Source organism: Mandrillus leucophaeus, unplaced genomic scaffold, assembly GCF_000951045.1.
Source record: "Mandrillus leucophaeus isolate KB7577 unplaced genomic scaffold, Mleu.le_1.0 Scaffold262, whole genome shotgun sequence".
NCBI classification, from domain to species: Eukaryota; Metazoa; Chordata; class Mammalia; order Primates; family Cercopithecidae; genus Mandrillus; species Mandrillus leucophaeus.
This window is the reverse complement of record NW_012102721.1, coordinates 2,082,981-2,103,921: the sequence shown is the minus strand read 5'-3', so window position 1 is coordinate 2,103,921 and position 20,941 is coordinate 2,082,981. Positions and strand designations below refer to the sequence as shown.

Sequence of the window (20,941 nt, the reverse complement as noted above, 5' to 3'; positions counted from 1 at the left end):
CGCGGGCAGCCGGGGGAAGAGGCAGGAACTGTCTACAAATGCTCCAGCTCCGAAGCCCCGAGGGAAAGAGCATCTTTCACGGAACACCAGGAATTGACGAAGGTGGAATTTACTCAGATCCCCTGAGGCCGGTTCTTTGAGTTTCTGTCCGGCCCTCCGGGAGAACCGTCCCAAAGTTAACTTTGAAAACACTCACAGGAGAGGGAAGCCTGCAGGGTCCTGCGCTTCTCAAACCCCAGATGCCCCCGGAAAGAACACCGCCCCCCCGCCCCACCACCACCGCCAGATCTTTTTAAAAAGAGATGCTACCTTCACAGCAAAAGGCCTGTTTGTGAGGAATGAGCCAAAGTCATGCAAGGCGTGGGGCGCTATGGGGCTGCGCAGTGACGACCCAATGAAGTAGGTGCCTTGACGATTCCCATTTCATGGATGAGACGACTCCGGCACAGAGAAGTCAGAGGGCCTGTCCTGGGTCACACAGCCACAGGCGGTCTCCAGGTGCCTGAATACTGATGTGTCACAGCCACAGTGCAGGGCCGGAGGGGGAGGGGGCTGCAGGAGCTGAAGCCAGTGGGACCCCACCTTTCTCTGGCAGGAAAAATAGACATATATTTACGTAAACAAATACACATTTTTAAAGAGTTGAGAACATATTCAATTCAGTGATCTTCAACCCTGGCAGCAGTAAAATCTCCTGGGAAGCTCTTAAAATTACCAGTGCTCAGGCGCCTACCCCAGGCCCAATGAAGCCGGCTTATTTTCCCTAATGTCATAACTTAAGCAGCTTCAGAGCAGTGCCAGCCCTTTCTTCCCCATGGCTGACAAGTGATCCTTTTTGCACAAAGATGACGTGAGCTAATGGGGAAGTGGGGAGAGACCCCCCCACACACAAAAGTTAGGAACATGGAGTCCAGAGCCTAAAAGGTGTAGAATCGCTTCAGAGAACGGACAGACCTCAGAAACTGGAGCGTCGGGTTGGAGGGAAGCCTGTGAGGGGTCTGATGGGGAGGAAGGCAGCAGCGGGGCAGCAATCACCAGCTGGGATTATTAAACTCCCACGCGATTCTGCACGTGGCTTTGTGCAGCTCCCATTTCCTGGGGTAACCATACAGGCCTGGCACACTCACAGCCAAGCAGGGCCAGACAGGATGCCGCCTCAGGCAGCATCAAGTGGGGCGGGTACCACCCCAGAGGGGGCAGGAGGTGAGCCTGCCTGCCCTCCAGGGTGTCCCCTGCCCTCTCCCTCCCAATCACCGGTTGCTGTTGGCCCGACTCCCTTCCCACCCTTTCCTCCCTTCCCACCCAGCACCTCCTGCACCAAGGAGCACATCAGACCTCTGTCCAGCCACGGACACCTCAGTTGAGCCGGCACCTGAGGGGCTATGACATGGGGCAGGTGTTGTTTTAATAAAGGTGGCGGGGGGCTGGGGGAGGAAGGTACAGGACCCAGAGAAAGGGCTCTGGGAGACTGATACTTAGGGCTGTGCTCTGAGGGGCAGGGGGCCAGTCTCAGCGGGGGCCGCAGAAGCCCAGCCTGGGTATATGTAAATACCGACAGAACAGTTAAAATACATTTATTGCATTCCAAGTATAAAAATCAGGGAATCGTTTAAGTAGAATTTCAGTTTTGGGTGCTGGTGGTGGAGCTGGAAGCTTCTTCCCTAAAATTGCCCTGGGGAGGAGGGTCCTCCATTTTTTGTTTCCAAGACTAGAGTAATTGAATTATACTACAATGACTTCTTCATTCGAGTAGCTTGTTTTCAATTAGGCTAGTAAGTGGTATGAAAACAAGGATGAAGGAAACGAACTGGAGGGGTAAGGGCCTCTGCATGGGGGCAGTGTTCCAGCTGAGACCCGGATACTGAAAGGGCAGGAGAAGTGAGGAGGGAGCATTCCAGGCAGATCAGATCACAGCAAAGGCAAACACCCTGCACCAGGAATGTACCTGCTCATTGTTCAGCACTACCATGTAGAAAATAGGCTGTAGCAAAGGGCAGATCATAGGTCAGTGTGTGCAAATTGCTTAGCCCAGTAAGCATCACTGTGAGATGAGCTAGCCATGGCCTTGGGTCTTGGAGATACCTGTCAAGAAAGTGAAAGCATCCATCCATCCATCCTAGGCCAGAGCTCATGGTCTCAGGCTCTGACATTGGTCTTTGCTAAACTATACGAGAGGCCGAGGCAGTGGCCCAGGCAGTGGTCTGCTCTGTCCCGGTCACTGTGGGTATGGGTCACCTGTGAGCCATGCAGACTTCTTTCCCATGGGAGAAGGATTTGCAGAAGCCAAGCACCTCTTCCCCATATGCCTTCCACCACCCCACAAGGCCCTCCAGAGCCTGGTACCAGTGACTGTCAGTCAAAACGTGCATCCTTCCCCATGCTCACTGACGCTCCTGTTTGGTCTCAAGGTTCTTAACCTCAGCACACTTGACATTTTGGGCTGGATAATTCCTTGTTGTGAGATTGTCCTGTGCACTGTGGGATGCTTAGCAGGACCCTTGGCCTCTACCCACTGGATGTGCGCCTCTGCACACACACACAAGCTGTGACAACGTCTCCAGACTTGCCAGATGTCCCGTGGGGAGCAAAGTCACACCCAGTTGGAAACGGCTGCTCTCGTAGAAAGGAACAGGACCCAGTGCTCCACAATAGCTACAGAAAACATTTATCCATGACAGCTCCATGGAAAGGGCCACTTAGAGATCAGAAGATGGTGCCCCATGATGGAGCGGCCGGTCAAGGTCCCCTGCTGCCAGTCCTGCACCGCATGAAGCAGTCGCTGGTCAAATTTCCCTGCGGCCAGTCCCTCCCTCCGTGCCAGCCTTCAGGTGCTCCTTCCACAGGCCAGCCCATGTCATTTCAGGACCCGCTCCTTCCCTGCCCTGTGCCTGGACCAAGGCTCTCCTGGATATACATGGGACTCTCCTGGACTTCACCAGATCTCTGCTCAGAGACCACCTCCCCCTTCCCTGAGGCCCTGTTTAGTGCACACGTCCTCCCACACCTCAGTCCCCCACTTCTGATCCTTCTGGCTCAGCATTGCTACCTGACATTTCGGGGTCCACTTACTCATTTGTCCATGCTCTGTCTCCCCTGCCAGAACGGGACTTCAGGGTGCACCACTGCACCCCAGCAGAGGCCTCCACCTGGCACACAGGGGATGCTGGAGCAATACTTGAATAAATAAGTGGAGGGATCAGCGGATGGCATCCATGGGCAGTGGCTGGGGAAATGGAGCAAGTGAGGGCTCTTTTTTTTTTTCCTTTCATCTATCTTAAGACCCACTATGAGGGCCCTTTTCTACCATGGGGTTTGGTTGCAAAATGTGCAAGCAAGTTCCTTCTCCCCTCCTGATCCAGGCTGGTGATGGTGGGAGGCAGGAGAGCTCACCTGCTCTTCACTCATCTCAAGGAAGCTCCAGCCACTACCAGCGGAAAATTCCTGTATTTCTGATTCAAAAACCTAAGTGGAATGAGCTTCATGGTTGAGATGTCCCAGGGACCCTCATGAAAAGTTAGAGAATCATCAGAGGTTCTTTGAAGCCTGGAAAATGATTTTCCCAGGGAAGTCACAATACTAATTAGAATGCCTCTGCCTGAAAGGCTTTCCAGGCCCACTGCAGTTTTCTGAAGCATGAAACAAAGCTTTCTCTTGGAGCAAGGTGAAGCGTGGGAGAACAGAGTGGGCCGGGGAACTGGGAGCTGAACCCTGGAGGTAGCAGCTGCTGCCTGGAGTCTGAGGTGTGTGCCGGCAGTGTGGCTCCTGTCCTGGGGCCCCTGGGAGCCGCATCACTGCCTCACTTGGGGGATACCCTGCCCATGTGGGCTGATCTTGCCGCAACAAACAGGCTGACTTTTCCTCAACTGGGTGGGAGCCTTCATTGGGACTGCAGAACATGATTATAACCACCACCACTCCCAGGGAGCTGAGGAAACATAGCCCAAGTCCGGGTGGCCCACGGGGTTATTACATGACAATTGTGCATTATACGGATAGGTAAGGCTGTGGCCAGTTGCACCCTATGGGGTAGGATGAAGGTGGCCCCTCATTCCTATAAGTAGGTGGGACCACGCCTTCCCAGCTAATGAAGGAATTCACTCTCTGAATGGGACCAGAAGAGTCTATGCTGGTTAACAGAAGGTCACATTAATGGAAGGAGGCTGTGTTTGGATGGTCCGTGGTCACCTCTGAAAAAGCATAGCCCTCCAGCCCTGAGGCCACAGAGAAAGTACTGTAGCCAGTTTATAAGCATGCATCAGTAAGTTTTTCTTTTTATATTTTCATAGAAGTTTTTAATTTGATTGTGGGGATTTTTCCTGAATAATACAATTTTATGACACATGAAAAACCGAGGACACTTGAAAAATGATCACCACCTTTCACTGTTTAGCTGGCTTCTTATACAAAATTCTCAGCACAATGCACCCCCTTCCCCATGGCTGTCCCTTCCCTGACATTTCTAGTGAGTTCTGGAGCATATAAACCTAAACTCATTCTAAGGTCTCTAAAATTAAGGTCCATCTGGACTCTTCAGCATGGAAATTCCAAGCCAGGGAGGAGATGGAGTGGTAAGAACATGTAGAGTTTCGTCAACTTGGTTTTGCAAACTCTTGCTCCATAAGTAAGCTCCACCCCTCAGTTTCCCCATCTGCACAGTGGGCATAACAGCGTTGTTGTAAAGCTTAGGGAAAGATGGGGCAGCCAAACACTGGAGGACTCCTGTGGCACTCTGTGCTTTCTTTTTGGTAACACAACAATTCTCAGGCTTTTTTTTTTTTTTTTTTTTTTTTTTTTGAGACTGAGTCTCGCTCTGTCACCCAAGCTGGAGTGCAGCGGCGCAATCTCGGCTCACTGCAACTTCCACCTCCCGGGTTCAAGCAATTCTCCTGCCTCAGCCTCCTGGGATTACAGGCATCTGCCACCACGCTCAGCTAATTTTTGTATTTTTAGTAGAGTCGGGGTTTTATCATGTTGGCCAGGCTGGTCTCAAACTCCTGACCTCAAATGATCCACCCGCCTTGGCCTCCCAAAGTGCTGGGATTACAAGTATGAGCCACCAGGCCTGGCCAATTCTCAGGCATTTTTGTGTTTGTTTGTCTTAATTTCTATCTTTACTACAGGCCTCCTTCATGTATCTCACTGACATCTGCTTCCACCAGTGCCTACCACAGTTCGTGGGATATAGCAGGTATTCAAGACAGGTGCTAAGTGAATAAACGAAGTGATGCATTAATAAATAAATTTTTTAAATGAGTGACTGAGTAAAACTCAACACAGAGCCTAAACATAGTGAGCATTCACATAGTAGCAATGGCACCATTCATCCTTAAAACATATGATCTTTTGCTTTTAGACCACAAGGGCCTTTAGATAGTGCAGTAAGCTTGGGAGGAAAGTTCATCGCTTTAAAGTTAGTTTAATTTATAGTAATATTGGGAAAGAGGATCTAAAGGCAATCTCACTTTCAACATGCAAACAAACAAGTGAAAAGCACTTTGCTTTGGTCCTTTTCATATTTCTTTCAGGAATACAAATTTCTATTTAAAAATTTGAGATAAACTAGGCTAGGTGGTGTGCACCTGTAATTCTAGCTACTTGGGAGGCTGAGGCAGGAGAATCACTTGAGACCAAGAGTTCCAGAGCAGCCTGGGCAACATATTGAAATACAGACCCTTAAAAAAAAAAAAAAAAAAAAAAGGCCGGGTTTGGTGGCTAGCCCCTGTAATCCCAGCACTTTGGGAGGCTGAGACGGGTGGATCACTTGAGGCCAGGAGTTCAAGACCAGCCTGACCAACATGGTGAAACCTCGCCTCTACTAAAAATACAAAAATTAGCCGGGTGTGGTGGTGCATGCCTGTAATCCCAGCTACTTGGGAGGCTGAGGCAGGAGAATCACTTGAATCTGGGAGGCGGAAGTTGCAGTAAGCCAAGATCGTGCCACTGCATTCCAGCCTGGGTTTTGCAGAAACAGAGTCTCAGTATGTTTCCCAGCGTGGTCTTTTTTAATTTTTTTTTTTTTTTTTTATAGACAGGGGTCTTTCTGTGTTGTCCAAGCTGGTCTTGAACTCTTGGACTCGGGCAATCCCTCCCAAAGTACCGGGATTACAGGCATGAGCCATCACGCCCAGGGTCTCTTTCTATCTGTTGCTGGTGATCCTGACTTCTTCAGAATGCAGCATCTGTGGACATGCCATGTTGCATGCAGCTAACCAGTGCTTGGAGAGACTGGACTTAAGCTCTTGTTTTCAACCCAGACCCAAGGACCGCCTGTCCCTTTGCAGAACTGCCTAGCACACAGAGTTCAATGTCATGTAGCTTGTATGATTGGGAAGGAAGCAGAAAGTAGAATTCTGAAATAACAGAAATGATTTTTTTTTTCAACCAGCATAGCAGCATTTCATGTTAAGAAGCCTTCAGAATCATTTCCTACCCTCTCAAGGAACCCATTCTTTAGAGGTACACACCGTTCCCATCAGAGAGACGATCTTCCTAGTGCTAAATGATTTTTTGATGCACTGAAAATTAAATTCACATTCAAAGATTTTTCTGCATTTGAGATTTTCCTGTACCTTGAGCTCTGTCAAAAGAGGCATATTGAAGAGAGGGTAGTTCTGGGACCATTGGCAAGACAGCGCATTGATCGGAAGCCTATACATTCTGGAGTGTCGGCTTAATATGTTGATCGTCCTTTGAGGTGGGGCACAAGGAAAAATAAACTATTTCTCCTTCGGGAACATGCAGTGGCATAAGAGACACCAACTTGGTGATAACTGACCATGCTAGGATTGGACCAAGGTGCAGAAGCAAACAGAACCTCCACAAAACGTAAAGATGTCTTGTCCCTGCAATCCCAGCGCTTTCAGAGGCCAAAGCGGGAAGATTCCTTGATCTTAGGAGTTCGAGACTAGCCTAAACAACACAAGACCTTATATTTATTAAAAAATAAAAATAATAAAATTAGCTGCACACCTAATTGGTGGCACACACCTGTGGTCCCAGCTACTCAGGAGGCTGAGATGAGATCACTTGAGCCCAGGAGATCAAGGCTGCAGTCAGCTATGATCATGCCACTGCCCTCCAGCCTGGACAACTGAGCAAGACCCTGTCTCCAAAAAAAAAAGTTAAAAAAAATTAAAATGTGATGGAGTGCAGAGGAAAGGTCAGTTGATTCTCACTAAGGGTTGGACTTCATTGGTGATTTTCTATCTTAAGAGTTAGAAACTCCTTTTTCAAATGAAATGTGTGTGGACCTCCAATGTCTTAAACCAGGTCAGAGATGTTTTGTTGGGGACGGGGGCTTCCAACCCACTAAACACCCCTGTCCTGCCGTAGCCCCAGAGGTACCACCCTGGGCTTTGCCCAGTGCTACTTCAACACCTCCAGATGGGAGGAGAGGGACCTTTCCTTCCAGTTCTAACCCCCACATCGGTCAATGGGAGTCCCGTACAAAATGCTGAGGAAGCTAAAGAAAGTCAGAGTGCAGGCGGTTTCTTGTGACTTACTGCGGGGGCTCTTTGTGTCTCCCCTCCTCCTGCCTGTTAGACTTCTCCTTGCTGGCTGGGCCCACGTGTGGATGCACAGGCATGGAGGATGGAAACCCAAGATCACTCGGCAACATGCTTCTTGTCGGCTTCCTGCAAAGGGGAGAAATCACGCATCAACCAGAAGCTTTTCAGTGAAAACTTGAGGACCTCCTACATTCATCCACCAGAACACTGCAGCTTTCAAAGTACTTTCTAGACACTCAATGTCATTCAAGCTTCTGATAATCCCACCGGGAGGGATGAGTGGGAGGTGTTATTATTTCACAGATGAAATTGAGGTTCGCTGGTGACTGAGCGCCTCTTGTCACCTCACTGTCCCATGTCCACAATGGAGATGCAGGAAAGGTGCTTTGAACTTTGCTCTGCACCTGGTAAGCCCTCAGTGCATGTCAGCGCTGGTCATTTGGTAGTGACCCAGGAGCCCATCACTAGGAAGTGGGGGACTGGGAACCAGGACTCAGACCTCCAAATTCCCCCCAGGACCTCTCGCTCACTCTGCTATTCGAGTGTCCAGACCAGAAGCATTTTTGGATGTCCAGAATAAAGTAAAAAGTGCTAGCAATGCTTGGTGAATTAATAACACTGTGATGTTAAGGCTCTGTTTTCCAGGATTTATCATGATTGATTTTATTGAGTAAAGCCTGGGAAAAAGAATTAGATGTAAATTTAGAAAAACTCATTTAAGTATCTCTTTAGAGTAGTATTATGTATTATTATTGTATTGTTTTGGTTTTTGTTTTTTTGTTGTTGTTGTTGTTGTTTTTTGAGACAGAGTCTTGCTTTGTCGCCCAGGCTGGAGTGCAGTGGCGCAATCTTGGCTCACTGCCAAGTTCTGCCTTCCAGGTTCACGCCATTATCCTGCCTCAGTCTCCCGAGTAGGACTACAGGCGTCTGCCACCACGCCTGGCTAATTTTTTTTTTTTTTTTTCTTTTAGTAGAGACGGAGTTTCACCGTGTTAGCCAAGATAGTCTCGATCTCCTGACCTCGTGATCCACCTGCCTCGGCCTTCCAAAGTGCTGGGATTACAGGCATGAGCCACTGCACCCGGCCTTGTTGTTGTTGTTATTATTAAAGCTCTGTGCCAATCATTATTCTAAATGCTTGACATTTCTTTCTGGCTACAATTTTGTGAGTTACATGCTGTTATTCTCCCATTTTACTGATGAGAAAACTGAGCCACAGAGAAACCAAATAATTGACCCAGGAAAAGCAATCTCCTGACAAACAGAAATAGCCTGAAGTTATAACATGTACAGATTACTTTGTTAGTCCACCTAATTCCTCTCCCACTTTTTGGACTGACTTAGGACTTTGCTGGTTTTTGTTTTTGTTTTAGTTTTTGTTTTGAGACAGAGTCTCACTCCATCACCCAAGCTGGAGTGCAGTGGCACAATCTCAGCAGACTACAGCCTCCACCTCCTGGGTTCAAGCAATCCTCCCACCTCAGCCTCCAGAGTAGCTGGAATTACTGGTGTGTGCCACCACACCTGGCTAATTTTTGCCTGTTTTCTGTAGAAATGGGGTTTTGCCACATTGACCAGGCTGGTCTTGAACTCCTGCCCTCAAGTGATTTGCCCACCTTGGCCTCCCGAAGTGCTGGGATTACAGGCATGAGCCACCACACCCAGCCTCCTCTCCCCCTTTTTATCATTAACAGTATGAATCTAAAGTGAAGGGAGAGATTTAGGCCTACAGAGCTTCCCACTTTAGCTTGAAGTGAATGAGAAGCTGGCAGTATTTAGCATAGATGTATTTCAAAGAAGGAAATCCATAAAGCCATAATTAGCCACTGAGCTGGAAGCCAGATGAAATTCTTTAAAACAGAGATAAGGAACTAATTACCCTACTTTCATCTGAGGCAAAACACCAAGAAATGGGGTGAAGAGCAATAAGAAAATTTAATCAGAGGCAAAGTAAAAATGGAAAAGGGAGATCAATGCAAAAAGGAGTGAGATCCTCTCTTGAGGGCCAGGAAAAGCCTGCTGCCCATTTCCCAAATTTCCTCCTCTTTTACAGACTCAACAACATGACTTAGAAAGGCTTTCATGGTTTGTGTATCCTAGGGTGGTCTTCACGGTAGTCTGTACCCTGGCTGTTCAAAACGCATTTAGAAAAAAAACGAAAACCACTAAGCAGAGTCCAGGATCTCGTGTGTGACAACTTGGGGAGACCCTGTCTGCACAGTTTTACAATGCAGGCCTTCTCAGAGCCTTTACTGTGAGTTGAGAATTGATGTGCAACAGCAGCACAGGGAACGCAATATTTCCCAAGCATCTGAAAATGAAACCCATTCTTCAAAGATGATGTTGTAGGACTAGCATTTCCGGAGTTCTGCTTTGGGTAATGGTGTTCTAAAGTAAAATGAATCCAAGGGAAATAAATCAATAAATGTGTGATACATGCGTTATTTCTGCCACTACCTGACACTCATTCGACAACATGAAATTCAAGTCCATGAACACAGATGAGGGGAGCTTGTGGAGGCCTTTGGAGCCTGAGAAGTGAAAGGCTTTGCATAAACTTGAGTTTTTGACATCTGTGGAACCAGACAACACTGTCGCCAAAGCCCGGGGGCAGAAAATAACTGCTATGCTAGGAAAGAATGATGAGTGTTTTCAGAAAAGCCAAGTGTTCTTGTCACGTTTTTCAGGCACTAGATCCCTCTCTCCTTGAACCAGGAGATCTCAACACTTTGTGCTTTGCCACACCCCCCAGAAGCAGCTGGGGAAGGACTGAGTTCACCATATACCTTGTCTAAAGAAAAGCAAGAGGAAAGCGGGAAGCTCCAGATTTCCTTGCTGGGATGAGACCCAGCCGCTGGGATGAGACCCAGCCGCTGGCCTGTGGACTAGCACAGGCTAATAGAATGCACAAGCATGGGAGCACCAGCCCAAGCCACCGCTGGCCCCCACAGAAGGAGGCGTGGGCAGGCTTCTCCAGGCCACACTCCTCCTGTGCACCCCCTCCAAGCTGGGCACAGCTGGGGCCATGGCTCTGCCTCTCCCAGTGAAGTTCCCCGACGCTCACCAAGGCTCACAAGACTGACAAGGGCAGGGCAAGGGGTGAAAAGCAGAGAAGGCAGGCAGATGCCTCGAGGGCCTTTCCACCAGCTTCCCCACCAACCTGCTGGACCTTCTATGACTGCCTTTCTGAGTGCATGGTGTCACCGTCCACTCGACACTCCCGTCAGAAGCTGCGGGTCTCCCATCTCACTCCCTCACAAATCGCAGTCGCTTCTCCCTAAGCATGTCTTTTGGGTCCAGCTTCTCCATCCTCCCCAGCCCAGGCCTCACCATTTCTGGCAGGCGCTTGGTAGCCACCCTATGCCTGGTCTCCCTCCTGAGTTCCATGTTAGAAGAATCTGATCTATTTAAATCAAGTCCTTGCTTGAAAACCATGACTGTGCCTGGCCAGAGCCATACACACTAGAAAGCTCATTCATAGTCTGGCCCTGAGCTGCCCACCCAGCCCTACTGCTGACTGGGTGCTGCACGGCCCCTCCCACCAGCCGTACTGACAGTCCACCGTTTGCGACACAGAACTCTGGCTTTATTTATTTCTGTCCTGTCCACTCTTCCCTTCCCCAGGTCCCTAGGAAACTCCTGTTCAGCCATCAAAACCCACAGCCCATGCCCCCTTCTCTCTCTCCCCTACTCCCAGTTAGTGGCTTCGTCCTCAGGCATGTGTGTCTCTCCTTTTGCAGCAGTACACAGCACGCTGCACCGCGGGGGCTGCTGTCCTGTGGTCTGCATGCTACTCATCTCATCTGGGGAAGAGGACCCGGTGTCATTTCTTTTTACGTTCGCGAACTTCGCATGGTGTTACCATGTGAGTGTTAAGTTGCTCACAAGTGGATGCTGAAGCAGTCCTGGCCTGCTTGCTCCTCCTCTAAGAGCTGACCTTCTGCATCATGCTTGGCTGAGGAGGGAGAAAAGAGGAAGCAGCAGCAGCTCTTCTTTTTGTTCTCTAGTTTCTGTCTCCCATCACTGAATACAACCAGCGTCAGCCATTCGGGCTAAAATATGGAAGAGCTATGCTGAAACTAGAGTGATAGTAGCAGAAGGAGTAGCGCATTAGGCTGTGTGCTGAGACACAAGACAGGTCTGTCCCGTGAGCAGGCAGTGTCTACGGCTGCAGCACTGCTGGGGACAGCAGCCTCCAGCCACAGTGAAGCTCCAAGAGTCAGGGTGGGGGTAGTTTGGGGGGGGGAGGGTTGCTCCATATTTGGGGGGTGGCATTTTTGTTTACTTTGCCACTTACTTTAAACCCTGGTCACAATGAAAGGACTCTGGGGAACGATGCTCTGAACTATTATTTCTTGCTTACCCACTGAATTACAATTAAAATTTCAACAATACATCCTCATTGAGAGCCTCATGCAAACAAGTCACGATCCCTCATATTACCCAAGTTCTACCTGCAGAACTCTAAACAGGACATGCTCATGTATTCCTATTGATGACTGACAACAATTCCACTGTCAACCATAGACGAACGCTCTTGTGTGAGAAGGTGCAGTGCCATGCAGTTAGTGAATACATTTCTGGAATAAATTGAACCACTAGAGTTAAATCAATAAATTTAGAAAACCTGGGAAACCCAATAAATGGGAAGGTAGAACTTTGCAGTAGGCACAGGGGTCTGTCACAGTCAGAGAAGGTAAGGTAATTCACCCAGGCCTCGAAATAGGAACAGCAATGAACATTTTCCACATCAAAGATTTTAATCTTAGAAAAGGGATCATTAAAAAGGATACATCATTAATCTTATTTTATAGCATTAGAAAATGGCTTAAGTGTTTAATGCCTAGATCTTCCAATCTCTAAATGGAGCGCTATAAATTTTATGACATCTATGTTTTTGGTGATAATAATAGATGTTCTGAGATGTTCAGCTTCCCACTGGTTAAAAAAAAAGGAAAGGAAAGGAAAGAAAAAGTTGCTATTCAATAATTGACTCAGCCCCATTCTTCCTTATAGAGTTCTACAGGACAAGCCATCATTTTCACAGTTTTCATGCCTGACCTGCCTCCAGAGCTCTTGAAAACTTTGGAACCAAGAATGTTTTTATCGGCCATCCTCCAGAATCACCCTCAGGTTACCTGACCCCACCAAATCCAAAATGAGGGTAAAAATCTCTGCTGCAAATTCCTCCTGGCTTTGCCATCTTGGCCAGTCATTCCACCAAGCCTATCGTGCCTTGCAGATAAAAGCTGTAAAACTGAAAGGAAAGTGGCAGTTGCAAACTGATTTCCTAATTGATCCTTTTGTTCAACCTGCGTCTACAGGGGAGTTACTGTGTCCGGCACAGTGGTGGACGCTGGGACACAAACAAAGGGTGCATCTTGGAGGTCCTTAAGGAAGCAGCATTCCCCGCCTGTAGAAGGCTCCCAGAAGAAGAAGGGGGAGAAGTGTGTGAATCGTGACTCTGAAGAGCACGAGGAAAGATGTCCCTGAGGCTGGGGGTGTCTCCTCCCAGCTTTCCCAGCCCAGCTGCCTCACCTCTGGCCAGCAAGGTCAACTGCACACAGAGATAACCATGGGGACAAGCAGCTAGAAACCTCAGCTTCTTTCCCTGCAGGCTCCAGGAGCTTCCAATTCATGTCTGTTGTCCACATGCTGAGGCTTCTATCCATCCCTTGACCCCTGCCACACAGGAGACCCTTCCTGCCTCTTCTCTGGCACTGAGCCCCTGACTCTCCCATCCAGCTTCCAGCTCAGCCCGACATGTGTCTCTCTGTGTCTCTGTTTATCACTGGTGAATCTTCAGCCTTGGGGTTACCCCAGGCCAGCTCAAGGCCCTGCTGAGCCAGCCTGGCCCCCAACTTGCACAGTGGAGATGGGGACGTGGTCACAGAGATTAAAGTAGACAGTGCGGGTCAGGGAGGCCAGGGATGGGAGGGAACTTAAATAAGGCCACAGGTAAGTGGATTCATGTGCTTAGGCTGCCATAAGACCCACAGACTGGGCAGCTTAAGTAACAGGCATTTATCCGCCCACAGTTCTGGAGGCTGGAAGTCTGTGATCGAGGGGTCGGCAGAGTGGATTTCTTCTGAGGCCTCTGTTAAATGGTAAACTGAGGCACCATAAAAGTGTAGAGTTTATTTGTGAAAACACCGATCCAAACAGCTCCAAGCCAGAAGTGGTCGGGTACACTACTGAGCTAACACAGACTAAGCCAGTTAAGCCTCGTAAGAGATGCAGATCTTGCTTGATTTCCCAACATAAGCAAAACTTAGCTTCAGCTATTTCTTGTAAACGCCTATATGAAAGAAAAAGGCTAAACCATTAGCAGCCCCTGATGAACCTGGGACTTTTCAGCAGGAAAGACTAAATAAAACAGCTATACAATTGTAATCAATCAAATGTGTTCTTTGCTTTACTTCTGTGTGTAGCCTAGGTTCGTCCTAAGAATTAAATGTCATTGCAAATGTGAAAAAAGCCTTTGGGAAACTATTGTGTAAATATTATTGCAGTCACCTTATAAAAAGGAAGTGTGAGGAGAAGAAGGAAAGCAGCACTCTATCGTGCCCCAGGCAAATCATGGCTGAAGCCAATACCACCTGCGATGAGCATTCCTGGTGCCCCACACCTTCCTGCAGATGGCAGATGGTCTATGCTGTGAGAGGAAGACTCCTGTGTGCATATACATGAGGCTGCCCTGACACAGAGACCAGGCCAGTCCTGCTTCCTGGTGATTGTGGCTTGTCTCTAGGAGGCCTTGGTTCAATTAACTTAGCCGATGTTTATGAGGCCCTGAATATGTGTAGCCTAGAAGGTCTATGAGAGAATGAAGGGCCCTGGGTCTGACTTAGGCATCCCTGTATACCTAGTACCTATGACACACCTGTGTGGCACAACATAGAATAAATAAATATTTGATTGACAGGCAGACTATCAGGCACTGGACCAGGGACAAGGGTCAGACTGCAGCAAAAGGCAACCATCGCGTAGATGCTAACCACTCACCGCACGCACTATGTTGAGATAGAAGCAAAATTCTCCAAGCACAAAGAAGGTGATTCATTCTGCTCTGTCATTAAGGGCAGGGCAGTGCTGCTCAGGGTGGCTGTGGAAGCTGGGCCTTCCAGGACAGGTGAGATTTTAACTTAGTGGCGAGCTGAAGCACAGGTGTTCCCAGCAGCAGCACGCAAGAAAGCATGCAAATGAGGACATGTGCAGGGGCAATGTTTCCTGTGGCTTCTGGAATAAACTGCGACTAACATAGTTTAAAACGATACAAGTGTATTATCTTACACTTCCCAAGGGAGGTCAGAAATCTCACAGGCTCTGCTGGCTTCTGTGCTTCGTCTCTCAAAGCCAAAACCAAGGTATCATCGGGGCTGAGTTCTGGGGGAGGATCCACATCCAGGCTCACTGGGGCTGCTGACAGAATTCAGCTGTGTGAGGTTGTAGGCATGAAGTCCTTGTTTCCTTGCTGGCTGTTGGACAGGGGTTGCCCTCAGCATCTGGAGGCCACCTGCCCTCCCTGGCTCATGGCTCATCTTATCCTTATCCTCATCTCAGTCAGCACCCGCGGAAAGAGTCCCTCTTGCACTGTGACTCTCTCCCGCCTCTTCCACTCTCTATGGCTTGTCTGCCTCCCTCTTTCATCTTTAAGAGTGCATGTGAGTATATTGGACCCACCTGAATCAGCCAGGCTACCCTCCCCATTCTAAGGTCTGCGACCTTCATTCTACCTGCAAAGTCCCTTTTGCCATGTAATGTGCCATATTCACAGGTATTAGGGATCAGAGGGCAGGTATCCTGGGGGATCATTATTCTGCCAGCTACACAGGGCCTTATATGGTCTGGCTCTGTGTCCCCACCCAAATCTCATCTTGAATTGTAATCCGAATTGTTAACTCACACGTGTTGCGGGAGGGACCCTGTGGGAGGTAATTAAATCATGGGGGCGGTTACCCTCATGCTGTTCTTGTGATAAGTGAGTTCTCACCAGATCTCAACGTTTACAAGGAGCTTTTCCAAAACCCTTTTGCTCAGGACTCTCCTTCCTGCAGCCAAGTGAAGAAGGACAAGTTTGCTTCCCCTTCCACAATGATTGTTAGTTTCTTGAGGCCTCCCCAGCCCTGTGGAACTTTGAGTCAATTAAACCTCTTTCCTTTATAAATTACCTAGCCTTGAGTATTTCTTCATAGCAGCATGAAAATGGATTAATACAGGGCCCATGTACTAGAAGACAGAGGACATAGAGTGGAAAGTGATGTGGGAAGAGAAGGAGCTTGGGGCTTTAATGTGAAGGCCTTTTTTTTTTTTTTTTAATTGAGACAGAGTCTTACTGTGCCACCCAGGCTGGAGTGCAGTGCTGAGATCTTGGCTCACCACAACCTCCATGTCCCAGGTTCAAGCAATTCTTATGCCTCGGCCTCCCAAATAGCTTGGACTACAGGCGTGCACCACCACACTGGCTAATTTTTGTATTTTTAGTAGAGACAGGGTTTCATCATGTTGGCCAGGCTAGTCTTGAACTCCAAGCCTCAAGGGATACTGCCACCTTAGCCTCCCAAAGTGCTGGGATTACAGGTGTGAGCCACCACGCCTGGCCACACAATGTGAAGATTTGTGAATGACTTTCTGAAGCATTAGAATGTGATCATGCAGCCACTGAGAAAACCCCAAAAGACTTAAAGCCAGGGCATGGCAGACTCTACATTTTACAAGAAAACACAAGTAAAGGATGGAGTCAATGTGTCTTTGGCCTGGTGTCACCTTCCACTGAGCAAAACTATTAGATCAGAGAAGGCAAGCTGACTCCCCCCCATCAGTGGTCCAAAGGAGAGACTATCTCAGCATCTTAGTCTGCATGGGCTGCCATAGCAAAATTCCACATGCTGGGTGACTTAAACAACAGGCATTTATTTTCTCACAGTTCTGAAGACTAAAGTCCAAGATCAAAGTGCTGGCAAATTTGGTTCCCAGCAAGGGCTCTCTTCCTGACTTTCAGACGGCCACCTTCTTGCTGAGTCTTCACATGGCCTTTTACACAGCAGAAAGAGATAGAGGTCTCTAATGCCTTTTCCTCTTCGTATAGGGACACCCATCCTATTGGATTAGAGTCTCATCTTTCTGATCTCATTTATCTTTTATTACCCCCCTGATAAGCCCTACCTCCAAATACAGTCACATTGGGGGTTAGGGATTCAACATAAGAATTTGGGACAGAGGGCACAAGTCAGTCCCTAACACTCAGGTTTCTCGATGGAGGATTCAGGAAGTATGAACAAGACTCATATTCTAACCCTTCATGCCTCAACGGTCTCTGGCCATGGTTGACATTAAAATACCTCAGTGCACTGATGGAAAAGAGGGAAAAATCTTATTTCATTTCTTTAATGTTTACTTCTTGCCTTCCTTTTGCTCTAGCCATATTTCCTTGGTGTGGCAATTTATGGCTATTGAATCTTAAAGGAAAAAAGAAAACACAATTTTTATTGAGAACTCATGTATGCTGAGTATACATTAGTCAGAAGAAAATCTTGGTAGGAAATTAGAGGAAAGAAAATCTTCCCACTTACAGCAGCACTTGCCAAGTCATTATCAAAATGAATGCTGTGCTTTATCTCGGCTGGCTCCAACCAGCTGCAGTATGAGCATCTGGGACCTGGGATGTCAGAACATATTGGACTTCACGGAAGACAATTTCCTGATCAATGAGCAGTGGGAATTATTTTGACTGACTGCATATAGACCCATGGAATAATTTCATCCTGTCTAGAAGACAAAAGTCAATGCTTAATTAGCATAATCACTGTGAACTTCCCCATTCTAGCAGTTAAAATCCCCAGAGTTTTCTGTTCAGCACACTAGTTGTATTATCCAAGGTCCTCCAGAGAAACAGGAACAATAGGATGTGAAGAGAATGAGAGAGACAGATTTTAAGGACTGAGTCACACTATTTTAGGGGTTGGCAAGTCCAAAATCTGCTGGGCTGGCCATCAAGAGTAGAGACCCAGGGAAGAGTTGCATTGAAAGGCAGTCTGGGCTGGGCATGGTGGCTCATGCCTGTAATTCCAGCAATTTGGAAGGCTAAGTTGGGAAGAACACTTGAGCTCAGGAATTTGACACCAGCCTGGGCAACACAGCAAGACCCCATCTCTACAAAAAAGAATTAAAAATTAGCTGCACATGGTGGCACATGCCTGTAGTCCCGGCTGCTCAAGGGGCTGAGGTTGGAGGATCGCTTTAGCCCAGAAGGTTGAGGCTCCAGTGAGCCATGATCACACCACTGCACTCCAGCCTAGGTGACAGAGCAAGACCCTGTCTCAATCAATCAATCAATCAATCAATCAATCAATAAAAGCAATCTGGCAGCAGAATTTCTTCTTGCTCAGGGGAGGTCAGTCTTTTTCTCTTAAGGCCTTCAGCTGATTAGAGGAGGCCCACCCACATTATGGATTCTGCTTAACTCAAAATCTGTTGACTTAAATGTTAATGACGTCTAAAAAAAAAATCTTTATATTGTTGAAACAAAGAACAGGGCACCGTGGCCTAGGCAAGTAGACACATAAAATTAATCATTACACCACTCAGTAAATTTCTTCACTGGCATATGTTCCTTTCCCTGTCAAAATAATAAAGATGGCTTTGTATTATTTAGCACTGGCGGTCTTTGTTTTATTCTTGGATGGTCTGGTGAGTCCGCTGACATTGTCCAGCCGGAACTTAGAAAGCAGAAAAGCACAGCTCCTGGAGCCCTCAAGTGCTGAGGCTTGGTCTTCCAACTCTCCTGCAGCCTGGGTGCCTTGCACAGGCAACTGAGCTCAGAGTGCTCCTGGACTTCTCACTGAAACTACAATTTGCTGTGTTGAAGCTAAGCTGTCCAAGTACCATAGCTCAGGCCTTGTGTTGTAACTGATCAGTAGTCTCCTGTGAGACTTTATTTTTTTTCAATTTTGTATTTCCATTGGTTATTGGGGAACAGGTGGTGTTCGGTTACATGAGTACATTCTTTAGTGGTGATTTGTGAGATTTTGGTGCACCCATCACCCGAGCAGTATATACTATACCCACTCTAGAGTTTTGTCCTCTGAGGTTCCAGTCTCAGTTTCTTTTTGGTGTGTCTGTAATATGTCAGAAGATGAAAAATTGCCACATTTCCCAGGACTCAGGCTGTAGAGGGAAACGCTTCTATGTCCCTGATGTGCTCAGCCTAGGACAGCTGAGTTTGAAATGGTTAACGCCACCCCCACCACTCCTTAAGAAACTATTTCAATTCTGCAATGGCCATTATCTGCAAACTCTAGAATTATCTAGTTGAGACAGTTAACACTAAATAGAAGAAAATTAACACATCAGATTACAAAGTTTCGTGTAATAAATGCTTTATACAAACTTGTAAGCACTTAAATAAATTTTAAATAGAATAAATCCAAAAGGAAAAAAATGAACTCCTAATGCTTCAAATGTTTTGGTTCTTTTAAGCAAAACATTCTTATTGAGACTGCAGTTCTGAAAGCAAAAAGAAAGGTTTAGCTAGAGTTGATTTAATAGCCTTGGCTAATCATATTTGGCTCATAAGAAAGGACACAGCTGAATCACCACTGTTAACAATTTAAAGAGAGAGAGTTATACACTCATATCCATATAGACAGAAATTTCTCAAACAAGTAAACAATGTTTAATCAAAATGAATCATTCAAAATTAGATCATTTTGAGGCCAGATATGGTGGCTTACACCTGTGATCCCAGAACTTTGGGAGGCCAAGAAGGAAGGATCACTTGAGGCCACAAGTTCAAGGCCAGATTGGGCAATATAGTGAGACCTTGTCTCTGCAAAAAGTTAGCCAGGCAAGGTGCATGTGCCTGTAGTCCCAGTTACACGGGATGCTGAGACAGGAGGATCCATCGAGCACAGGAGTGCGAGGCTGCAGTGAGGTATGATCACACCACTGTACTCCAGCCTGGGCAATACAGTAAGACTGTCTCAAAAAAAAAAAAACCATTTTGATAATCTGCCTTCTCTTTGGTTTAATAATAGTATAAAAACCATAGTAGTATAATATTCTAATTTATGTACATTTACTTTATTTACTTCCTCATAGAAAGCTTAGTTAATCTGAACTTCTTAAATTTCCTGTATTAATTTCCCCTGGTCTTAAACTAACATTGCTTTTATACATTTTTAGACTACAAAAATGTGTTCAACTAAATTGAATTTGGGCCAGGTATGGCGGCTCATGACTGTAATCCTAATACTTCGGGAGGCCAAGGCAGGAGGATCACTCGAGCCCAGGAGTTTGAGACTAGCCTAGGCAATATAGTAAGATCCCATCTCTACAGGCGAAAAAAATCAAAAAAAGCCTAAGAGTGGAGGATGACTCTCTATATACCCCTTTCAATTTTTCTCTGTTGACCATGTCCCAAGGTGTGGCTGTAGTGTGGAACAATCTGGAAACAATATTGACAGCTTTGTCTTTCTGGCGGGGAGGAGAAACTGGAGAAAGAGACCTCTGTGTTCCAAAGAGTGATTTTTTCTTTCTCCTTTCTCTTCCTGCTTTACCCTAAATAGAGCTCCATTTGCATGGAACTGTATGGCAGCAATGGCAGCAGCTAGAACTCTGATAGAAATTTATTTTTCAGGAGAGAAGAATAGACAAGGGGCCTCTTGGGAGCTGGGAATGTATAGATAATTCTGACGCTGAAAACTGAACTGATCTTCAAACTACGGCCAGAGAAGGTGAGAAAAAACTTGTGGTCTGAATGTAATCAGGTTGACTGAGTGCTTAAATAACAATGATAAGAATAAAAAAAAAAAATCAACATTCTTCAGAAGATTTTACTGTGACCCAGAGTCATATTATCACATTATATTCAAGCTATCCAGGATACAATGTATATCTACTCAATATACAAAGAACCAGAAAAATGTAGCCAATTCTCAAGGGAAAACACAATCAACAGATGCCAACCCTGAGATTACCCAAATGTTGGAATTATCAGACAAATACATTAAAGCAGCTATTATAATTATACTCCATAAAGTAAAGGTAAACACTACTGAAATGAGTAGAAAGTTAGACATTATCAGCAAATAGAAAGTTTAGGACTGAAAAATACCCTCATCTGAAATTGAAAGAGAAATTACTGGATGGGCTCAATAGCAGACAGTGACGAGAAAAATGGGGTTTTTCATCAGATTCTTGTTGTCCACAGCTAAAGCATAGTTCCATGATTAGGACCACCCACAGGTCAAAGATAAAAGGTGAAAGAGGGCAGGCGTGGTGGCTCACGCCTGTAATCCCAGCACTTTGGGAAGCCAAGGCAGGCGGATCACGAGGTCAGGAGTTCAAGACCAGCCTGACCAATATGGTGAAACCCCGTCTCTACTAAAAATACAAAAATTAGCTGGGCATGGTGGCAGGTGCCTGTAATCCCA

The 20,941-nt window shown here is 46.8% G+C and overlaps 1 protein-coding gene across 1 annotated transcript in view; it reads right to left on the bottom strand.

The window, feature by feature from the left end:
• The window catches only part of B3GALT5 (UDP-Gal:betaGlcNAc beta 1,3-galactosyltransferase, polypeptide 5), a 107,968-nt gene that overhangs the window by 54,389 nt on the left and 32,638 nt on the right, over positions 1 to 20,941 (bottom strand). The window contains exon 2 of the mRNA XM_011984177.1: positions 7,503 to 7,634. The gene's annotated coding sequence lies outside the window, so the exon portion shown is untranslated. The remainder of the gene's footprint in view (positions 1 to 7,502; positions 7,635 to 20,941) is intronic.